This window comes from Macaca fascicularis, chromosome 1, assembly GCF_037993035.2.
Source record: "Macaca fascicularis isolate 582-1 chromosome 1, T2T-MFA8v1.1".
NCBI lineage: Eukaryota > Metazoa > Chordata > Mammalia > Primates > Cercopithecidae > Macaca > Macaca fascicularis.
Genome location: NC_088375.1, coordinates 8,528,866 through 8,553,398, shown reverse-complemented (window position 1 = coordinate 8,553,398; position 24,533 = coordinate 8,528,866). Strand labels below are relative to the sequence as shown.

Sequence of the window (24,533 nt, the reverse complement as noted above, 5' to 3'; positions counted from 1 at the left end):
TTGGGGAGGCCCATGTGTACAGAAAAACTTAGGTCTTTGGTATTCCTTCCTCCCTCATGTTAGTCGATGTTCATGTTTTGGTGGAATTTCCTCTTGGTACATTTATTCCTTCTTGCCCACATCTCCCACCTTCAACTTTTCTGGCCTTTATTTCAACCAAGTGCTAGGCTTGGTAATTTTCCTAATGATCTGGAAATGGATTGCTCTTTCACAGATGGCCACGGATTGGGTTGCCCAAGACCTGGTCATAAGTCACGACTTGCTGAAAAGTGAGGGAGTTTTTTGAAGTGAAAGGGGCCTTTGGAGGTCATCCAGCAGCTTTTGAAACAGCTCCAGCAGCCGAGCTAGTAGGCCCAGTACCTTCCCTGGCAATCTGGTTTCCTGATTTACTACAAGGTATGGAGCTGTTTATGATGCTTTTGATAGAAAATAAATGGCTCTTAATTCTACTGTAGGATGAAGTTTGTATTTGAAAGGTTTGAATAGGTTTTTCAGACCACGGTTCTACAATTGACTATAAAAGTTTACAGTCTTGTTCCAAGGAAATAAAAGTGTGTGACGGAGCCTCTACTCCAGGCTACAAGTAGAAGAATTCTAAAGGCTGTGGCTATAGCTGAGAGACACTCCATCTTGGCACTGGAACCAAAAATACATTTTACTAAAGAGTCAATGTAGACAGGTAGGCAAATTTGCTTTGAGACTACTTCTAAAATTTAATTTCACCTGGAAGGTGAATGAAATATTACTAATTATCACATCTCATGATTTTTAGAGTGAAATGCAATCAGACCTGTAATGCACAACTCATTTGAAAGGTAAGTTTACACGTGAAGAGACTGACTTATAACTTTTTATCATGCCAGTGGACGCGACGAGATCCCATCATAACAGCGGCCTTTTGGGTAATTTGGGGAAATAAATAATAGTTTTTGAAAATATTTGCACCAAAAAAAATTTAAATGTTAAAAAAGCCATTAAAATGGTCCTTTTTAGTTGTCCTCAGAATTCACCTAGGTGGAACTCCAACATTTGATATCCTCTGACAAATACGGTTTGCTGAAGTCTTTCTTGACAGATTCCTTGACTGGATGTTTAACACAGACAGTCTACAATCCTGACATGTGCTAGAAACCACCTCCTAGGGACCATACAACTCTGCACGTGATTATGTATTTATGTGCCTCAAAAATCTTGTCAAGTTGGGGCCCTTTCCTGCTCGCCATTGCAGAGATAGTCAGCCTTCAATATACAGGTCCATCACTGACCCTGACGCATTGGTGTTACAGAGGAGAAAATTGCTCCCCTGCCCCGTGTACTGGCCTGTGAGGCTTGGACTTGCCCTGGAATGTCTCCACTGCCTCTCTGCTCCCTGATGAAAGTCTAGGTAATCTTGGCCGGGCACGGTGGCTCAAGCTCGTAATCCCAGCATTTTGGGAGGCCAAGGCAGGCGGATCACCTGAGGACAGAAGCTCGAGACCAGCCTGGTCAACATAGTGAAACCCTGTCTCTACTAAAACTACAAAAAAAATATTAGCCGGGCATAGTAGTGGATGCCTGTAATCCTAGCTACTTGGGAGGCTGAGGCAGGACAGTCACTCAAACCCAGGAGGCAGAGGTTGCAGTGAGCCAAGATCATGCCATTGCAATCCAGCCTGGGCAACAAGAGCAAAACTCCATCACAAGAAAAAAAAAAAGAAAAGAAAGTCTAGGTAATCTTTAAGGCCCATCTCAAATGTCATCTCCTTTGTAAAACTTTCCCTTCTCTTATGTTCCCCATGCATGACAGGAATGGGGAAGAGGCTGCTTTGCAGTCCACTATCACTTGGCTCCTATCTCTTCCATGACATTTATCTCAGTGTCCTGTGCAGGGAAGCAGCAAAGCACGGAGCTATGAGCTCAGGCCTTCAGATTCCACACACTGAGTCCTGAATCCTGTTTCCACCAGTTGTAAGTTGGGAGACCAGTGGAAGACCAACATACAACTTGCCTCTCCAAGTCTCAGTATCCAGATTTAAAAACCCAGCACAATGAGTCTACCTAGTTTGTAAGATTAGGTGAGGATTAAATGAGATCATGAACAAAAGGCAATCAGCAACGTATGTGTCATGTGGAAAGTTCTCAATAAAAGTTGGTCAGTATCATTACTGTTGCTCTTGTAAGTCACCTTTGTGTCTTGCAGTAGACTCTGAGCTTCATGGAGGAATCCTTCACAGGGCCTAGCCTAGGCCTGGCGCGTAGTAGTTTCCTAGTGTTTGTAAACGAATAGGCGCGATTGTTCTCAGTGTCTATTAAATGACATATGTGATTTGCAAGGACTATGTTACCTACAAGGGCTGACACGACCTTAGTGGCCAGACTTCACTCTTTCTCCTTGCTCTTTCTTTGCCCTGCAATGGCCTACCTTCTGCTTGCTATCCCGGTGTTCACAGCACCCTCTTTCAATGTGAAAAGCAGTCCGGTTTGGGTGATTTATTTTATGGTCATCTTAGTTCATTGGTTGGTTTGTTTTGAGACAGGGTCTCACTCTGTTTCCCAGGCTAGAGTGCAATGGCATGATCACAGTTCACTGCAGCCTTGAACTCCTGCGTTCAAGTAAATCCTCCTGCTGCAGCCTTTCAAGTAGCTGGGACTACAGGCACACAACACTACATCCTGCTAATTTTTTGATTTTTTGTAGAGATTGGGTCTTGCCAAGTTGCCCAGGCTGGTCTTGAACTCCTGGGCTCCAGTCATCCTCCTGCCTTGGCCTCCCAGAGTGTTGGGATGACAGGCGTGGTATGAGTCGCCGCTCCCGGCCTCGTCCTGGTTTTGAGACTTTTCATCAGCTTGATTCCCATAAATTCAGTTCCTCGCTACGCAATATTCAGACCACATTTGGCAGGCACTGTGGGGAGCATTCAGTCACTGCATGGAATTGATAAAACAGTAAAAGGAGAAAAATGGATTCATTCTTTATTTGCTCTTTTCCCAGCAATAAACCAGGAAAGAATATTCGGTTGAACCTATGAAGATGGGAAAACTGGACTAAGAAACTCAACCATTTGGAGTAATGGGATAACCTTATATGGGTAGAACATTTGAGAATTTAGTAATAAATCCAAAAGAAGATACAAGAGAAAGAACCAAGAAAAACCAAATTGAGTTTATATATGTTCTTTGGCATAGATCTTATAAATAGTATCTTCAGGGAAATTCAAAGTGAAAATCAAAGCAAAACTACGTTGAGTAAAAAGTATATATTTTTATATATTAATATTTATATATATGTGTTATATATATGCAGTCGTGTCAATGACAGGGGACACATTCTAAAAATGTATTTTTAGGGATTTCATCCTTGTGCGAGCATCACAGAGCATACTTACGCAAGACACCTTGCCTATATGGTATAGCCTACTGCTCAGAGGTTACAAACCTGTTCAGAACGTTGCTGTACTGAATAGTATAAGGAAATCAACACAGTGGTAAATATTTGTGTGGTAAGAATTTTTCAGCTCCATTATAATCGTATGGGACTATGTCATATATGCAGTTTGTGTTAACCAAAATGACATTATGTGGCACAGGATTGTATAATATATATAAACAAGGCAATTTAATACCCACTCTGTTAGCCCATATAAAAAAAGTAAAGTATGGCTGGGCACGGTGGCTCATGCCTGTAATCCCAGCACTTTGGGAGGCCGAGGCGAGTGGATCACCTGAGGTTGAGTGTTTGAGACCAGCCTGACCAACATGGAGATACTCTGTCTCTACTAAAAAATACACAATTAACCAGGCGTGGTGGCGCATACCTGTAATCCCAGCTATTTGGGAGGCTGAGGCAGGAGAATTGCTTGAACCTGGGAGGCGGAGGTTGTGTTGAGCAGAGATCGCGCCACTGCACTCCAGCCTGGGCAACAAGAGTGAAACTCTGTCTCAAAAAGAAAAAAAAAAAAAAAGGCCGGGCCAGTGGCTCACGCCTGTAATCCCAGCACTTTGGGAGGCCAAGGCAGGTGGATCACGATGTCAAGAGATTGATCCCATCCTGGCCAACACGGTGAAACCCTGTCTCTACTAAAAATACAGAGATTAGCCAGGCGTGGTGGCAGACACCTGTAGTCCCAACTACTCGGGAGGCTGAGGCAGGAGAATCACTTGAACCCCGGAGGTGGAGGTTGCAGTGAGCTGAGATTATGCCACTGCACTCCAGCCTGGTGACAGAGCAAGACTTGGCCTTAAAAAAAAAAGTGAAGTATGTGCTTTCTTAATTACCTCCCAAGGCTTCTTTTCTTAAGTTCTTTTGCTCTCTTGGAGGCATAATTCACCCCCGCCTCCTGGGCAGCCCTTGGCAACCCAGAGTTCTTTGGGTCAATCTTCAAATACCCCAGCATGATTTTGCTTTTCCAGTTATATTCCAAATTATGGAATGGAAGGTGTTATTCCCTAATAAGGGAATTTCAGGGGGATGAAAAGTCACTGGGAAGGCAATTCGGAATGAGGATAATGGCCTGGAAGCCATCTGGAGGCGGCATATTGAGTGGACAGAAAGCCTGGGCTTTGGAGTCAGGCCGAGTTGGGTCTGAATTCTGGCTCCTTGCTTTTGGCACTGCAGCTCTGGACTTTCATTTGTATGAAAAAGGACAATAATAATACCAGGCTTGTCTTGAGAATTAAATGAGACTGTGTTTACGAAACACCTAATAATGTGCCCAGGTCTTAGTCTAGCATGAAGGTTAAGAAGAAGTGTTTTGGAGGCAGACAGGAAAAGGGCCTACCTTTTCCTCAAGAGGAAGTGACCTGATGATCTGGTTTCTGGAGAATGGGGATAACAATGCTCTTGTTACAGGACTGTCGTTAAGGCTTAAATGCTCTAGAGGATTTACCTGAGTCCTTGGCATATAACAATTCCTAAATAAGTTGTGATGAATATAGTATCAGTTATTATAGTAGAATACTCCAAATAAGTGTTCTGCTATTGTGTAGGCTGAATGATCGGTAGACATTATTTTTGTTGTCATTATTATTATTGCATCATGAACATTCTTGAATTCATTTGGGAGATGAAGATCCTACTTGTTTAAATATAACTTAGAATCCTAAGTCTAACCAATCATCATATATAAGAAGTGTTATGTAGGTCTTAGTCAGTGTTTAAGAGATCCATTAGGATCTCTTAAAGTTAAGGAAAAGCAACTAGAGAGGAATGACTCAACTTTTCTGTCCTAATGACCATGGACCAAAGGTCAATGGTGTATGCAACCACCCTATGAAACAAGGTGGCTTGCCGGGCACGGTGGCTCACGCCTGTAATCCCAGCACTTTGGGAGGCCAAAGCAGATGGATCATCTGAGATAAGGAGTTTGAGACCAGCCTAACCAACATGGTGAAACCCCATCTCTACTGAAAATACAAAAATTTGCCTGGCATAGTGGTGCGCAACTGTAATTCCAGCTACTCGGGAGGCTGAGGCAGGAAAACTGGTTGAACCTGGAGGCAGAGGTTGCAGTGAGCTGAGATTGTGCCATTGCATTCCAGCCTGGGCAACAAGAAAAAAACTCTGTCAAAAACAAAAAAAACGAGGTGACTCAGTCTATTTTTAATGCCATCTCAGGCTGTTGAGAGCAGTTTAGAGCATTCCAGGTAAGCCTATGACATAGGATTTCAATTCAGTTGCTTTTAGTCACGTAGATGTACCCAAACGTATGCTCTGATAGAAAAACAAACATTTGGTTATCTCCTTGTGCATACTTAGGGGAGAGAAAAAAAAAAGGATCTGACCTTTTGATAGTCACTTTCTCCATCCTGCATTCTGGCCAGTGCACAAGTAAATAAAAGCTGGAAGCTACTGGCCTGCTCTGTCCTTCTTTCTCATGAACTGAAATTCAGCCAATGCCAGATATGAAACCAGAAACAGAGTATTACTACTCTACTATGGCGCATTCCCTTCCTAGGATCATATTTTTCCAAAGAACTACACGTGAATGTGCCTTGCTTGGATTCCAAGAATCCATTTTAATGACCCTGGTTATGATACTTTAGAAGAAAGCCAGGAATGAGACCACTGTCTCTGGTGTGCAACAAAGCCCAGGAGCCAGGGCTCTCAGGGCACAGATTGCCAAAGGGCACTCCTGAGCTACAAGCAACAAATCAGCGGCGTGTTTAGATGCCACGAACTGTAGACCTGTCCTTGGAGTTCCAGGAGCTAGGAAAAAACTTCCCAGCAGAACTGCTATGCCGTCACGACAACAAAACTAAACTGCTAAGAAGGTGATGTGAGAGCTGGGAACTGCTGAAAATAACAAGCACACCATCTCTTCTAGTACGATATGTGCTCCACAGTCCCTGCTGAGCAAAACCAGTGTTTCAAATGTCCCTTTCCGCCTTGCTCCGGCCTCATTTTGCTCAGAGGTCACCCTTAATATTGAATGTGGCTGTTTGTTTACATGTTTGTTTCTCCTAGTGACCTGGGAACTGCTGGGAGGCAGATCTTATTCTTTTTTATATTCCCAATGCCCGGCACGTTGTAGAAACTCAATAAATGTTTGTCGAATATACACAAATCAGAACTGACGAAATAGGACTAAAGTTCTAAGCAGATGGCTGATTTGTTGGTATTATCTGTGTCTTTGTTAGATTTTTTAAATTAACAGATCCTTACTTTCAAATCTCCATGCTGAAGTTACTCTTTTTTTCATACACCCCCAAAACATTTTCTAAGCAACTACCCTCTGCCAGCTACTGAGGGGGTTACACAGATGGAAAATATATTTTCCCTTCCTTCAGTGAGATTACTGAGTGTGTCATAAACTACCCTCTATATATTCAGAAGCCACCCTGATAAATATTTTTGGATTTATTTGATAGTTTTGGCTGTCATTTGAAACAGAAAATCAGTTCAACACCACTGCAGTTAATATCGACTAAACAGCTCCAAACCTCAACTGGCCAATGTTTTAATCATATGGAGACAATTTGAATTTTACTGCCATCAAGAAATAACAGGAATATTTAATGCAAGAATTAGGAATGCATATTGGTTTTCACAGTGCAGCTTGGTAATTATGAAAGCACACTTTCTTCTTGTCATTAAAGGGACTTTTGGTAGCCAAACTATTGTTCTGGTGTGTGGTGAGTCGAAAGACCCCAATGGCCTCTGCCTTTGATCTTTTAAATGTCTGAAGCTGTGGGATTTTGCATGCTACACTGATAATCTGGGAAAATGTACAATCACTATAAAAGGAAATTTTTCTATTAGTCCAAGAGTAATCATTTATAGCAAAACCACCTGACAGAAGCATGTGGGTACATATCACCCTTATGAAGACCGAAGATATTTTTACAACTGAGGATTATTTTCTTCCCTTTTTACAAATCCATATGGTGCCTATTCAGACATCAGTCATCAGCAATCCTGTCTCATTCAACCCCAAGAATAGAGCTCATGAGTTTTGCTCCAAATTTGGATAAAAAGAACTTGGTATTAGGAGTTAGTTTTTTTATCTTCCCTGGCCTAATTACTCAAAGTCAGTGGCATGTGAACTGAACTGGAGTAGGATGGCAAGCATAAGTGAGTAGCCATGGAATATGGCTTTTCTGCCTTGGGCATACTCTGCTTGATCTATGCCCTGCACTGTGCTGCTTTCTCTTCTGGAGTCAAATGTCTGCTTGTCTCTCCAAAGGATAATACTTGCCCCATAGTGAATAGTCCATCTGGCTACTGACTTTCATAGTGCTCTCAAAGTACCACAGAAAAGAGTGACTGCATTTTATCCATTCACTTATCCACCCATCCATCCATCCACTGATTCATTCAATAAAGAGTTAAGTGGTCAGGTGTGGTGGCTCATGCCTGTAATCTCAGCATTTTGGGAGACCAAGGCAGGCGGATGACTTGAGGTCAGGAGTTTGAGGCCAGCCTGGTTAACATGGTGAAACCCCATATCTACTAATAACACAAAATTAGCTGGGTGTGGTGGTGCACGCCTGTAGTCCCAGCTACTTGGGAGGCTGAGGCAGGAGAATTGCTTGAATCCAAGAGGTGGAGGTTTCAGTAAGCCAAGATCATGCCACTCCACTTCAACCTGGGCGACAGAGTAAGACTCTGACTCCAAAAACAAACAAACCAACAAAAAAAAAACCAACAACAACAGTAAGTGAGGGCTGTGTCTATTATTTATTGGGAAGTTTCTCATCCCAGGTTGCTGCCTGGTTCTGTGCACGTATGGCTCCAGATATAAAAAAGGGATGGGGTGAGCAGAGGAAGCATTGTGCCAACATGATCTGGCTAGAGAAGAACAGGATGTTTTCCTCCAGGGAGTGACCTTCCTCTGACAAACAGAAGGGAAAAAGCTCTGGATGGACACACTCATTTCTGTCCCTGAATCCAGTCCAGAAGCTGCCTTTGTTAGTTGAAAGTCTAAGCATGACCAAATAAACCAGTCCAAATGGCGCATTTGGACTAAAAGAAACACTAGTTTGGGGAAGGGGAAAAACCTGAGCATATATATCACAGAGAAGACCAATCTTTTGGTCCAGACAGAAGAGAAGAAGAGTCATAGCTATTACTTGGATAAGTCAAAATGTACCACAACACTTGAAAACCTGGGAAGGGTAGTCAGTGGCCAGAGCTGCTACTTTATCCATCACACCAGCTGAAGGCACCACTGGGCTTCTAGAAATGATAAGGACTGTTTCAGTGGACCTTAGCCTTGGAGTATCGAAGCTCCGGGATAATTTAGTGCCGCAGTGAGCACTAGGAAAAATGATCCAAATGAAACAACAACAACAAACTTTGTTGCATGTATATGAAATCCTTCTATTGCCCCCAAAGCAAAATGATTTCTCCCCCAATCTGGCACATATCCTGCAGCTGTACCTTGGACCTTTGTGTAATCTATCTTGCAACACTTCGTGTACTGTTGGTTTAGGCTCAGCCAAATGGTGGACGCTCAAAAGGGAGCATGGTGTAGTAGAAAGAAGGGTAGACTGGGAATGAGGAAACCTGGATTCAAGTGCTAATTTGACAACAAGCTAGTTTGCAGTCTTAAAACACACAACTTTTTGGGCTATCACTTCCTTGTGTGTAAAACAAAGAGATTACATGTTTTCCTTTTATCTTGAGTTGGAAGGCATGAAACATCCAACATGTATCATGGAGTGGAGAAAGCAGAAAAAAATCGTGAAACGTGGCACAGTGTAATTTTCCCAGACCTTTACAGGAGCACTCAGACCATTTTCCTTTGAAATAACAGTTCACTAATCCAACACTCAGGGTACCTTATATGTCCATGTCTTTACCAGTTCTACCCAGTTTTTACCTTGTGTTTTTATTGTTTTCTTTTCTTTTTTTTGAGACGGAGTTTTGCTCTTTTCACCCAGGCTGGAGTGCAATGGCATGATCTCCTCTCACTACAACCTCCACCGCCCGGGTTCCAGCAATTCTCCTACCTCAGCTTCCTGAATAGCTGGGATTACAGGCGCCCACCACCACACATGGCTAAGATTTGTATTTTTAGTAGAGACGGGGCTTCACCATGTTGGCCAGGTTGGTCTCGAACTCCTGACCTCAGGTGATCCACCTGCCTTGGCCTCCCAAAATGCTGGGATTACAGGCTTGAGTCACCATGCCTGGCCGTGTTTTAATTGTTGACATGCATGTCTTGCCTTCCCCGTGAACTATTAGCTCCTTGAAAACGTGGTCCCATCTTTTGATCTCCTGCTATTTCTAGCTCTGGTTCCATAAATAATTGTTGAATGAATCAGTGGTTTTGTTTAGAGTGCTTGATTAGCTCTTCCTCCAAATAATTATTATTACCATTTCAAAGATAAAATTCAGGCCCAAATACTTTGTTTATCTCAGTTCACAAAATTAGATTTGAAGCCTCAATTCCAAAGTAGTAATAATAATAAACCGTTCTTCCAGCAACCTTCACAGATAACATTCTGAAGACCTTTGCTTCTCAGCCCCAATTCACTAATATCAAAAGCCTGCAAAGTAATGATAGTAACAATAATAATAAAATTGAGTTTTTATGCCTGTGCGAAAAGCATTATCTCACATAATTCTTAAGACAGCACTGTACAACTTCAGATAAGGATTACCGATACAAAGTGATAGTTCCACACATATAGGAACAAAGCCAGGTTTATTTGACTTCAAAATTCATGCTCCAAACCAATGGTACACATCCCTCCGTTTGACTACCCACTCAACACAGCCTACATGGAGTCTTATGCCTGTGTCTCCAGTTTGAAGCCTAATATGATGTGAGGAGCTAGAACCAAAGTTATTAAGGGAAAAGGCTTCTGAAGCCCTCAGTCTGAATGCTTATTTAGCCTCTATAAAGAGGCTGTGTGAAGTTAGGAAATTTACTGGACCTCAGTGAGCTTCAGTTCTTTGTTGGTAAAGTGTGGACAACAGCATTTACCTCAAAAAGATGTTACAAAAGCTTATTAAGACACTGTGTGTTAGGCCGGGCACAGTGGCTCACACCTGTAATCTCAGCACTTTGGAAGGCCGAGGCGGGCAATCACCTGAGGTCAGGAGTTCGAGACCAGTCTGGCCAACATGGCGAAACCCCGTCTCTACTAAAAATACAAAAATTAGCTGGGCGTGATGATGGGCGCCTGTAATCCCAGCTACTCTGGAGGCTGAGGCAGGAGAATCGCTTGAACCCGGGAGGCAGAGGTTGCAGCGAGCCGAGGCCGAGATTGCACCCTTGCACTCCAGCCTGGGCAACAGAGCAAGAATCCATCTCAAAAAATAAAAAATAAAAAAGATATTGTGTGTTAAAATACCTGGAACATATAGTAAGTGCTCAATAAATCCTCCCTTGCCCCCCTCCCTACTCTTCCTTTCAGCAAAAGCAATACCTTCCAAAACTATTTCCATAACCTTATGGATATGAAGGATACACTTATAGGACTATCTTGGCATCCTTTAATACAGAGAAGTTCTCAGCTTAGGTACCAAATAAAACACTTTGTTTACCTCCCTAGAAATTTTCAGAGCTTGCCTAGGCCCCAGCAATCCTAAAAGCTATTTTCTGTCAACACGTCCATTAAGTTGAACAGGGAGAGAGGTTGCTTGCCTTACCATTAACAGAATTATTTTCTGAGGTTTTTATTTGGGTACTTAGTGGGTCAGAATTTAACATTATGACCCCATCCCATGATACTTATGATGAGTAAAGTCAGAAGTATTCTTTCTTATATGTTTTTTCCTTAATTTATGTATTTTTTTTAATGGAGCCATTGGTTCTGTAACAATAGTGACCTCTACAGGGACATTTATTCATTTATTCACCAAACACTAAGCATTGTGATTCCCTGTAACATACAAGATAAAAATAATTATGACTCCTTAAAGAGCTCACATCACAGCAGAACAGAAAAGAGCATGAAAAGAGAATTCCAGCCTGTAATCCCAGCACTTTGGGAGGCCGAGGCAGGAGGATCACAAGGTCAAGAGATCAAGACCATCCTGGCCAACATGGTGAAAACCCGTCTCTAATAAAAATAAAAAATTAGCCAGGTGTGGTGGCAGGAGCCTGTAATCCCAGGTACTTGAGAGGCTTAGGCAGGAGAATTGCTTGAACCCAGGAGGCGGAGGCTGCAGTGAGCTGAGATCCCGCCATTGAACTACAGCCTGGTCACAGAGCGAGACTGATCTCAAAAAAAAAAAAAAAAAAAAAGGCAACAAAAAAAAGAGGAAGGGTGCGGTGGCTCATCGCCTGTAATCCCAGCACTTTGGGAGGCTGAGGCGGGTGGATCACGAGGTCAGGAGATCGAGACCATCCTGGCTAACACCGTGAAGCCCCGTCTCTACTAAATATACAAAAAATTAGCCGGGCGTGGTGGAGGCGCCTGTAGTCCCAGCTACTCGGGAGGCTGAGGCAGGAGAATGGCGGGAACCCGGGAGGCGGAGCTTGCAGTGAGCGGAGATCGCGCCACCGCGTTCCAGCCTGGGCGACAGAGCGAGACTCCGTCTCAAAAAAAGAAAAGAGAGAGAGAAAATTCCAATGGGGTGGGGAGCTATCAATGGGAACTCAGGCAGATAGGCTGTGGCTCCAGGGCACCAGCCACACCTGATCATCAACTGTGGCCTTGAGCCATTCAATTCACTCATCCAACAAGTAGTTAGGGGTGCTTGAAACCATCCAGTTTCAAATCCAGTTTCAAATACAAAGAGAAGTGGCATAAGGTATGCCCTCAAGGACTCTTCCCTCCTTATAGAAGCCATTTGGCTCAAACTAGAGCAAATTCAAGTAGAGGAAAGAGATACACATCTCCTCTTCTCTTTCTCTTGAGCCTAAAGAGCCTCAGTGTTGGGTTTTACCATCAAGGCCCAACTCTATATCTGATGCATGACTCCTCTCACATCCATGTTCCCATTCATCACCAATCCATCTCTCCCTCCAGCACAAACTTCATTGGCTCACCTGGCGACCCATCCCATTTAAGACAGCTGAAGGTGTTAGAAGTTAGAAAGGTTGACTTCAAATTTACTGCCCTACTGCATGGGATTTTTTACCTGTTCTTCCCCATGGACTGCCTTAAAGTCTGATGAACCTTAATGACTCCTTCTCAGAATAATGGTTTTAAATTCAAAAAGTATATAACATTACAAGGGAAACTATATATACACATATTTACATATACACACATACATATGTTATTGTGTTATATATGTATTATATATATGCTATTGTGTTATATATATATTTTATATATATGCTATTGTGTTAGTCCATTTGCACTGCTCTCAAGGAATGCCTGAGGAGGCTGGGTAATTTATAAGAAAAAGAGGTTTATTGGACTCACAGCTCTGCAAGTGTGCAAGAAACATGGTGCTGGCATCTTCTGCTCCGCTTCTAATGAGGGCCTTAGGAGGCATCCACTCATGGCGAGAGGTTAAGGGGAGGCAGGGGTGTCACACGGTAAGAGAGGAAGCAGGAGAGAGAGAAGGGAGGTGCCAGGCGCTTTTTAAAGAACGAGCTTTCAAGTGAATGAATTGAGGGAGAACCCAGTCATTACTGTGGGGAGGGCACCAAGCCATTCATGAGGGATCCACCTCCAGGATCAAAACACCTCCCACCAGTCCCCACCTCCAGTATCAGGGGTCACATTTCAACATGCGACGTAGAGGGGGCAAATATCCCAACCATAGCAGCTTTGTATAACTACACATGTATGTGTGTGTGTGTGTGTGTGTGTGTGTATATATATAAAATGTATGATATACAATTGTCTGGTCTTCTTTATAGGGCCCTAAATAATGAGATCTAAAAGCACGTATGATAACTTCCATAATTTTCAAGTAGTTTTAAGTACTAGGTAAGTGCAAGTGATATTTTGAGACATTGGTATCAACTGTAACATGATATGAAAGCAATTCTAATTTCTATTGGTGCCAAAGCCATGATTCTATTAATATTACTGTGGTTTGTTACATTCATAACTAAAGAGAATGTGATATTTCAGTTACAAGTAAGTGGAAATCAGAAGCAATTTTTTCCCATCAAATTTCCCAGATTCCCCTCAATTCTTATAGAACACCAAAGTAGGCTGCGCATGGTGGCTCCCGCCTATAATCCCAGCACTCTGTGAGGCCAAGGCAGGAGGCTCGTTTGAGCCCACGAGTTCGGGACCAGCTTGGCAAACATGGTGAGACCCATCTCTACGTAAAAAGTGAAAATAGAGGTTCCTTTTCAAAGACTTTCCTCACCATCTAATTAGGAATAAATAGTAACTTCTCTTAGAAGCAAAATTTATTCAAAGACCTGTGCTCCTAAAACTTTGCCCTGGCATGCTTATACTGGTCCAAGCAAGCATTAGGTCATAGCCTGTTCCTATTCCTTATTTAAAAGTGTTTTTACCTTTCTCAGCATTCCACAAGTTACTTCCTCCTTCCTTTGTTCCCCTTTACCTTTGCCTCTTTTAAAAAGTTCTAAGTTGCTAGCCAAACGGGACAAATACAGAATGTGAGGTCCCTTTACAGCCAATGGAAACCGGACACAGCAGTAGGGGGGACACGTCAGGTTATAAATGACCTTGTCTCCTTTGTTCAGTGTACTCTTGTGGCAACACTGCTGGCGAGTGTCCCCTTTCTGCAGGAAGTAAAAATGGTCTTACTAAATAAATTACATTTATGTTCAAGTGCTATTTCTTTATGGCACCAAGGAACAAGCATTTCAAACATCTACAAAAAATTGAAAAATTAGCCAGGCATGGTGACACATGCCTCTAGTCTCAGCTACTGGGAGGTTGAGGACAGGGGATCACTTGAGCGTGGGAGGTTGAGGCTGCAGTGAGTCGAGATCATGCCACTGCACCACTGCACTCCAGCCTGGGCAACAGGGTGAGACCTTGTCTCAAAAAACAAACAAACAAAAAAGTCACCAAGATAAAGTATCCTTACAGAGATTTTTTAAAAAATCTAACCTTTGAAAACCACATAGAACAAATTAGTCCTCTTAAAAACTCTCCTGCATCTCCTAAATTAAGTCTCCTAATCCAAAAATGACAGTGTTTCCAGAATTTTTAGTAATCTTATCATTTTCTTCTGCTTGAGCAAGAATTTGTTAATTTCCAAATGGAAGCAATAAGCCCAGAAGGTTAGCATGCATTCCAGGTTGCTATGACCAGCCCATCCCAGGGGAATGACAGATAAATTTACAGGACCACCTCGGCATTCTCTAATAATAAATAAATAAATTTTCTTTCACTTGGAAAAACAAAACCTGTCAAAATGGTTCATTTAGTATTTTAGTGTCTAAGTAGTAAATTTAAAAAACGTAATTGATTTTTCTTGACATTTTTATTTTCTCACTGCAGTGATCATTTTAAACAGTTAGGAGTCTGTAACATAAGGGATAAACAACACAAGACAAAATGAAAAAAAAACCAAAAAGTTCCCAGGACAAAAGACTGAGTCTGTCATTTGTCTAGCCTGTGATAGATGTGTGTTTAGAATGTTTTGAAGACTGTGCCTTTCAGCAGATAAGCAGCAGTCTCTGATCCTAACTCTAAATTAGCTGCAGCTGGATCTCAATAGAGTCAGATCAGAAATAGTTCCTTAAGCATCGATTTTGTGCTGAGAAATAAAAAGAGGAACAAGAAATAGCCTCTGCCCTCAGGGGAGCTTGAAAGTGAGTGAAAGATGTAAACATGTTACAAAAATAATTATACAAGGAAGATTAAAACCATATTAAACTCCAGTGGAAAAAATATCTGAAATGATGTAAAGAAAAAATTTGAGCTATTACAATGAAAAGACTTATATTGTCAAATGGCTTTGTCAGTAAGGCTGAAACAATGCCATAGATTTTCGGAGGATCCTGGTTATAATACCCAATAAACACCATTGTAATGATTAGGTTATTCTTGGTCTTTCGTACTAGTATTGAGCTCGTTAAGGTACCTTAACTGTCTTCTTCACTATTATACCCTATAATCTTGCACAGTGCTTTGCACATAGTATCTTCTCAGTACTTATAAGTGAATGAAGGCACAACATACTATAGGAAGTGTGGAAGAGATAGGATTGAAACAGTTCTTTTTTTTTTTTTTTTTGAGATGGAGTTTCGCTCTTGTTGCCCAGGCTGGAGTGCAATGGTGCGATCTCGGCTCACTGCAACCTCCACCTCCCAGGTTCAAGCAATTCTCCTGCCACAGGCGCCCAAGTAGCTGGGATTACAGGCATATGCCACCATGCCTAGCTAATTTTGTATTTTTAGTAGAGACAGGATTTCACCATGTTGACCAGGCTGGTCTTAAACTCCTGACTTCAAGTGATCCACCCAACTCAGCCTCCCAAAGCGCTGGGATTACAGGCGTGAGCCACTGCGCCCGGCCAGATTGAAACGGTTCTACAGCATGCTTGACTGTGTCACTTTTTGAAAGCTCTAAGTCTTAGTAATGTCATCTGTAAATGAGGATGATAACACTATTAACTAAGATTTTTGTAAAGATTAGATGATACCTATAAAATGCTTAGCAAATAGTCATTCTTTAACTAACAACTGTCAGCCATTTCTCAGAGGGAAGCATGTAGAATTGACGTTTACAGCTGGAAGGAAGCCCGAAGAGCCACTTCCGCCTTCTCAATGTAAAGAGTGAACTCAAGAGGCAGTGTAGACTTTCCCCAAGGATGTGAAAAATGGAAACAGGTGCAAACCCAGGTCTCCTGAGTTTCTTAGGTTAATATTTTTTTTCAAAGTACCAGATAACTCTCTTCTAGGTGAAAAAAAGTCTTAGTACTATTTGACCCTCTAAAACAAAGTGATGCTTTTTGCCTGTTTGTTTCAAAGTTTACATTCTCTGAGTTCATAGAAACGGCATCGTAAGTGTATTTTCCATACCATTAGTCAAGCTGAAGTCTTAAATACATATGTTTGAAGATATATATTTCTGTATTGCTCCAAGTTTTCATAAGGAACAAGGAAAGGTGGTCTCTGCAGCCAGGGGATGCTGCCCCAGACACCGAGCACACTCTTAGCAGAGAAGTTAAAGTTTACACAGATCTATTTTGCTCTCAAGTAGTGGGTCTGAGGGTGAATATTTTCCATCTGTTTATCATCTATTAGATGGACGATAAACATCTGATCAAATCCACTCCTGTGGATCTGAAACTAAATCAATCAATATTCCATCATGAATGAAATCATATATGTAAATTCGATCATTTAGTGACGGGCTAGTGCTATAGAAGATGTTTGCTGTTATTGTTTTTGCATATGTGAATGACTGGCAGGAATTAAATGCAAGAATGTGTGAAATAAACACAAGAATGTATGTGAAATACATGAATTAAACGCAAGAATGTTTGTGAAAATATAATGTAAAGGACTATACTAGTAAAAGCAACTATACAATTGATGATTAATTGTTATTCTCTTCTAATTATACAAAGGGACTCAATAGATATCTGTTGAATGCACCAATAGATATCTGTTGAATGCGTGCCTGTAGGATTGACTAACTGAAGGGATATGTTCTCAGCTATCAGATGTTATGGTTATGAGAAATTCTCTTAATCGGTAAAACTTGCAGAAGATAAACTCCTGAGACTGTGGTGAAGACTGAATTAAATAATCTGTGGGATGTGTCTACTTTAATCTGGCACATGATATGCATTCAACAAATGTTAGAACAATCTCAATTTTTAAAAATTATTGATAAGGAAAAATTAAAGATTGTTTGAAATGCTGATGAGATTTAGATTCCCAGTAAAGGCAGGAAAATCTCATGACAGAGCTGCTGGATTTTTATTAACTCTATGTACAATGTCACACATCTATCAACTTTCCCAAAACACAGCTACTATAATTAGAAAATATAATGCATTATCCAGGGTTCATGTTATAATTGCATGAAAGCAGAGAGAGGTGGTTAGTTTTCCACAGATGATAAGATTAGCTTCCTCTCAGCCTTTAGAGTCACAGCTGTAGAGCCAGGTTGAATAATATTTTTAATGCAGACAGTGTTTGTACTAGACAAAGTCAACTTAGCATTTCATAGGAGCTGGTCAAGTGTTCCCCTGCTCAGCGTTCTCTTTTTTCCCCCTCTCTCATTGTTTACATAAATTATAGGACAGAAGAATTTTAGCTTGGAATGGCTCCTCATCCATAACATGAAAGTGGCGTTTGGGAATATTTGTGTTCTTGGCCTCCTGTCCTTCAAAAAGTGTCCTTTAAGAGGACTTTTCTACAAGCCATGTATTTCTTTTGTTTCCAAATCTCTTGCCTTCACAATGCAGACACGGTTTCTTAGTGAAACGTACCCTTCTAGTATGCCTTTTAATGAGGGTTGTGGTATCTGCTGGAGTCTCACTCATTCTATTATATCTCTCAATCAGGTAAGCACCTTCAAAGAGATTTCTCCTTCAGTTATTAGATTTTTTTTTTCAATTGGAAAGTAATCTGCAAAAGAGAGATGGAGCTTGGGGTTTTTCTGACTAAAAATAATCGGGATGTGCTACATTAAAATCTGCAAAATAGCAGCAGAAACTTGGTCTTAGACTTTGGGTGATAAATTTTACAATTCCTCCCCACCCTGGCCTCTATGGCTTATTTTTCCCCCTCATTTGTTAATACCTTACTATTATGGCATTGTGTTTGATTCCATGGAGACCCTGGGTGAACCTCTCACACTCACCCATGCTTTCCTTGCATCAGAGCACGACGTACTTCTAGGCAGCACATGGAAGTGCAGCAGAGGCTAATCTGGCTGAAAACGGAGGAGACAAACAGTGACCTCCCTGCTCCTCCCAGATGCCAAGAATCTTGCCTTTGTCCTTGAAAAAACCTTTGCTTTGATTCAAGGCCACCACACCTCCCAGCAGAGTATGGTGGCACGGGAAAGAAGTGGAGAGCTGAGCTTTCAAGTCCTCATACATGCACATGAGCTGCTGAGCCCTCGATGGGCACAGCCTCTTGAGCCTCCTGGAATCCTCCGCACCCAAGCAGCAGAATCACTCTTTCCCCACACAGATGTCTTTACATCCTTGCCCCAATGCGTCCATCCCCAGCCCAACATCTCTCTTGCCTTCCGCTCTCTCAGGAGTAGCCACAGCGTTTTCCTCCAGAATGCTTTTACTCTGGCCCTCTCAGATGTTTAAAAAGCCCCTCTCTGAGCTTCCTCCTAGGTCCCTCATATGTAGTAGTGAGTTGTGCAGCAGCTGAACCAACGACAGTAAAGAGACAAGGTTGCTCCTGAAACTAACATCTCCGGCCTAGCGAAATTGTGATGAACCATTTGGAAGTCATCACTGCCAGTCACAGGACACCCACTTTAAGAGTGACTATTTCTCTCTTCTATGTGCAATTATAGTTTGTCCCTAGAAGATGACTCATCTCTGATGGTAGCAACTGCACAAGGATACAACCGATTAGCCACGAGCTTTCAAAAGTTTTAACTTGCTGGGCATGGTGGCTCACACCTGCAATAATCCTAGCACTTTGGGAGGCCAAGGCAGGTAGATTTGAGACCAAGAGTTTGAGACCAGCCTGGGCAATGTGGTGAAACCCTGTCTCTACAAAAAATACAAACATTAGCCAGGCATGGTGGCATGAGCATGTGGTCACAGCTACTGGAGAAGTTGAGGTGGGAGGATCCCTTGATCCCAGGAGGTCAAGACTGCAACGAGCTGAGATAGTGCCACTGCACTCCAGCCTGGAGGACAAAGTGAGACCCTGTCTCCAAAAAAAAAAAGTTAGGCTAGGTTTATGATTGACTAGTTTTAATCGTTTTTGAACCTCTAAGAGGTGGATACATAATTCTTATTTTTTAGCCTATGTCTTTTATTTATTTTATTTTAATTTTAATTTTTTTATTTTTTGAGATGGAGTCTTGCTCTGTCGCCCAGGCTGGAGTGCAATGGCACGATCTTGGCTCACTGCAACCTCCGCCTCTTGGGTTCAAGCGATTCTCCTGCCTCAGCCTCCTCAGTAGCTGGGATTATAGGCACCTGCCCTCATGCCCGGCTAATTTTTGTAGTTTTGTAGCGATGGCATTTCACCATGTCGGCCAGGCTGGTCTTGAACTCCTGACCTCAGGTGATCTGCCCACCTTGGCCTCCCAAAGTGCTGGGATTAGAGGCGTGAGCCACCGCGCCCAGTCAGCATATGTCTTTTAGATTCTGGGTACAACCAAGAGAAGCTATTCCAGTTCTTTTGTTTTGAAACCAAATTTGCTAGGATTCTGATTGTCAGTGGACAAAATGGATCCTTGTGGCTCTGAACTTGTATTTGAGATATGCTTAAAACAAAGGCTGGGTCTACTGAGAAAGCAGCTCATAAACATTTCCCCTGGAGAACCAACTTGAGAAACCCCATTCTTTCTTGTCCTCTTTTCCCTGCATTCTCTTTCCCTTTCTCTCACCCAACTCCTAACAGATTCAAGATCAAGACTGCTTGAATAGGATCAAAGGGTAAAGCTAACTAAAAGAAAGGGAAATTGAGCTCACTGTGAAATACGCTGCTACTTTTCTGATTTTGCCAGGTAGCACCAATTTTGGAGGCCAAAATAGAAACGAACCTTTCTGGATGGTGTGCCTTTACTAAGATTCTAGAGTTGGTACTCCAAAGGGAAGAGGGTACTTCAAGTTGGAGAGACATTTTTTAGCCATTTGGAGACTGGAGTCTTCCTCATGGTCAAGAGGAGGTAGCAAATCACTTTTTCAGAGTTTGCATGCTGCCCTCTCCTGGCCTGTATGGACAGGAGTGTTACAGTACATCAAATGCATTTATTTTAATCCCACACCTGTGTGGGATATACCTAAGAACACAAGAGAGTTTATTTAAAATATTCAGGATGTCTCATCAAAAATGTATACTTGAAGCTAATCAAAAATGTATATCCGAAGCTAATTAGAGGAAATACATTCATTTTCATTTTCCTTTGGCTCCGGGATTTATACTGAAGCATGTCAATCTTTATGTTATCTCACTTTATACCCTTGTGGCTTCCACCCGCTCACTTTCCAACCTCTTAACACCCATGTGGCTCTGGGACTCCGTTCTGCAAATCAGTGCCCCAACACTGTCTGCGTCCCGTCAATGCGCTGACCACTTAAAGACATATTTCCAAGTAGAAGTGGTGGTGATAGGAAATCTGCTGAAGTCATTGGTCAGTGTTGAGTCTGAGGACCACATTTTAGCCTGACATGTGATCAAAATTAATTCCAGACATGATTAGATCTATTATACCGAATATTATTAGAAACAAAAGAACTCTCAAGAAGCAGCTAATCCAAGAAGTGGATGGCACCATAGCTCTAATTTTTCACTGAACACCTTGTCCTTCAAAACAATGTCTTTCTTGTGGGTGCTTTATGTGACCCATTTAAGCCCAATGCTGGGCATGTTTTCCCTGGTTGAAATAATTCTTTTTTTTTTCCCTAGATAGTTGAAGGGCCCTGATACTGAGAACACGCCTGCAACCTGGCACATCGCACAGGAGCAATTTGCTGTAGGAACACTGAAGTACAGCAGTGACTGAACTAATCTGTCATATGCCTGCGCCTCTGCAGTCTCTCAGTGTCTGCCCTTGACCCAGACAGGCCAGTCCTCTCCATATCAATAAGAACTGAGAGTCTAATACCATTCCTTTGCATTAGAAAAAGGGGTGTTTACTTTAAAGAGATTTAAAGACATGTACCTTGTTTAAACTTTACCAAACTTATAACTCGAGGGTATGTAAAGCTCTGGCTGGCTCTAGTAAGATTCATGAACTGTTGATTACCTCTCTCAATGAAGAATGATAGCACAAAACAATGAATAATCACAGCATTGTTTATATTTATCTTTGAAAAGCCTTCAGTGTCTCCTAGTCTATACAAAGTGAATATAATCAGTCTCACACTCATAAAGTTGCTACCAACACGCCCAACATTGCTTTAGAGTTAGAAAGGTAAGAGGGAAATAGATCCCAACCTATTGCATCTATTCTATTTATAAAAGATTGACAAATACTCACAATCATACAAAACAACCCTTTACTGATAGAATGTAGTTGGGTCGATTAACTTATATTTATTTGAACAGCTAAATTATTTACAGTTTCTTTCTGACGTAAAAGGAAAAAAGTATTCATCTATAAAATCAAATGCCTTCTCCTAAACATAGGATTCACTTGCCATGTCTATACTTTGACAGGATTTCAAAAAACACTCTATAAAATCATTCAGATCAGTCAATGGGCAAAAACTATAAGTTTTCCTGACTCCATGGGAGAGCTAAGCATGCATTTCCTTTAATGACAGAAAGAACATGTTCATCTGATAAGAAATAAAAAACAAACAAACAAAAAAGGTCGACATAAATTCTCCACTGTGATATACAACACAAATACCTTTCTTATAACTTCCTTATCTTCCTTGGCCGGGCACATGTCTTGGGACAAGGGCTACCTTGAAAACTAAGCACTGCTGAATGGTGAGTCGATTGCAAATTATCAGTGAATGGTTTGGATGTGATCGACTAAGACTCCACCGGGAAGAGTGTTACTTAGACAGAAGGTAAGGTATTTGATTGCCCCTGCACCGGCTGCAGAGCCATTCTCTGGCTGTACTGGAGTTCCAACCTGTTCCACTGCAGAAAAAGCGCTCTTCATAGGGATTCAAAGCCACATGAATACCAGCCAGCCCTTGAAGACTGCAAAGCAAGACCGATTTTTTAACTGAGACTTCATGCGGTCCCCTCTGGCTTTTCCCAGGAAAAACTGAACTCATTAAGCAATGCTAATTTAATCACAAGTAATCAACGGGGCGGGGGAGGGGGGAGTTATATAACCATCTTTAAAATTTCAAACCAAACGTGATAAAATCTTAGGAAATAGATTTTTTTTAAACAAAACCCACACCTCAAAATTAAAAAAAAAAAAAAAGAAAAAGAAATAGAAGTCTATGAGTTTTAGGATCAAATAAAATAAAATCAAACATCAATATTTTCTTACAACTATCACATCTACTAGATAGTTCCAATTCATGACTTTTTAATGTAGTAATACATGAGATCCTGGAACTGATCCTTCCTGGCGTGCAGAATACAAATGCATTTTTCAACTCGTAAGACAATGTAGAAATAAGTCAGGTACACAGGATCACTGACAATCACATTAAAAAATATCTACCTCCCTTCTCTCTTCTTCAACCACAGGATAGTGATAGTAGTGATATTTCACTCATGAGGCGAGTGCACCTTGGCCATATGTTTTTAAAAAATCAGAACTCTGCCGAAGTCCGCTGTGGTTCTTATTCCTGTAGGGTGGATATTAACCTGATAGGTAGGTGGGAGAGGTTCACAGCCCGCTTTCTAACAATCGGGTGGTGTTTGCCTCGCTATAGGCATAGTTAGAATGGCAGTCACCAAGAGGTATCTATTGGCGGTATGACAACATATTGGTATGGATGTTATTTAAAAGAGAAAGAAAGAGCGATCACGGTCAAGTTTGAAGGTCCTTATTTTACACCCCCGCATCATTCAATAGGTGAATAAACCTTGTGGCCCCAAAACACACGCCAACAGCTTGAATTACCCGGGGTGAAACCGGCGAGACCTTCACTCGGGGCTTTCCGTCCTGACCGGCCACGGAACAAACCACGTCAATTCATTCCAAGTGCCTAGTGAAGGTAGAAATCAGAAACCTTGTCTGTGTCACGTTAGTCGTGACAAGCTGCGTACCTGCAATGACGTGACGGAAGCCTCCTCCTCGGGTCCCTTCTCTCTCTCTCTCTCCCTCTCCCTCTGCCTTCTCTGAGTTCTCTAGCGCTCAGCGGGGTCTAAGTTTGGTCTCCCGCCGCCGCCTTCAGTTCCACCGCAGCCCGCCTGCAGCAGACGCCCATAAGAGAAGCGCGCCGGCCGAGGGTGCAGGAGAGGCGAGAGCGCGCCCCGCGCCGCGCGGTCCCAGGCTGGCTGCTCCTGCAGATGTGAAAGGAGCCCGGAGACTTAGCTCTGAATCCTCTCGGCGCTGCATGGGGATATTATCACAGTCTGGGATTTCTATTGGCTCTGAACACCAAACAAATCACACCAGCCACCCCCCTTCTCTGTTTCACTCAGCGCTTGTTTCTCATCTAACCCACAAACATTGCAGCCACACCACACACTTCAGTCGCTTGCAATGTTTCTCTTTTCCTCCTTCCAGTCAGTGGATTTACAACCCTGTGGTCAGCTCTAACATTTTTTTTAGCAGACTTCCAATTCTAACCTTCTTGTTTATGTGGAGAAATTCTCCCTCCATCCCCTAAACCAGAAAAAAAAAGCAAAAACAAAAATACTCATTCCCTTCAGATCTTCCTTTTGTTGATGGATTTGCAATGTGAAGAATGTAGAAAGCCTGTGTGTGATATGTCTGACATTGTCACACACACACATACACGTGCGCTTACACACACACACACACACACACACACACACACACACACACACACACACACCAGGCTCCTTTTGTTTGCAATAACTGAGGCCAGTGAAATAAAAAGCAAGCTGAGCCTAATAACCTAAGTGAGAGCTTAACTAATAAAATCTTGAATGAATTCAGTGCAAAACACTCATTGCTTGAGTTTGTTTTCTGTTCCAAATAGTACTTTGGTCATTATTATCCTGATTTTTGTTTATTGAATGCAGAGGTTTCTAATGCAAATCAGACTCTTCAACATCCAGAGAACATAAAACAATGACGCCAGACCAATTCTTGTGCTTCATGGGTTTGGTGCATTATATCAGAAGCGTACTGTGATGCCTGCGTGCTTGCTCTTTTTATTATTTTTTGAACTTCTCGCCACTGATCATCGCAGGACTGAGACTCCCTTAATGTGATTCACTAGCCAAAGAAGACTATTCAGACTCTGCTGATAGAGGTCCCTGGATGAAATTTTTTTCTCTGTATGTGTCAATAGAGATAAACCTTTGGCCCCTTGGCAGGGAAAGGGCCCAAGAAAAATCTGAGATCTTACAAACTTGGCTGGGGAAATTCAGAATAAAATAAAGTCTCACTGTGTCTTATAAAACAGACCCTCCCTTAGACTTTCCCCCAAAATCAATTTCACT

The 24,533-nt window shown here is 42.0% G+C and overlaps 1 protein-coding gene across 2 annotated transcripts in view; it reads right to left on the bottom strand.

Annotated features, from left to right (window-relative positions):
• The window catches only part of GREM2 (gremlin 2, DAN family BMP antagonist), a 123,131-nt gene extending 99,694 nt beyond the window's left edge, over window positions 1-23,437 (bottom strand). The window contains exon 1 of one of the 2 annotated variants that reach the window (XM_005539680.4): window positions 23,166-23,437. The gene's annotated coding sequence lies outside the window, so the exon portion shown is untranslated. Of the gene's footprint in view, window positions 1-23,019; window positions 23,123-23,165 lie in introns of those variants that run through there. The other variant, XM_045391232.3, reaches the window with a different exon arrangement.
• Between the last annotated feature and the right edge of the window lie 1,096 nt (window positions 23,438-24,533).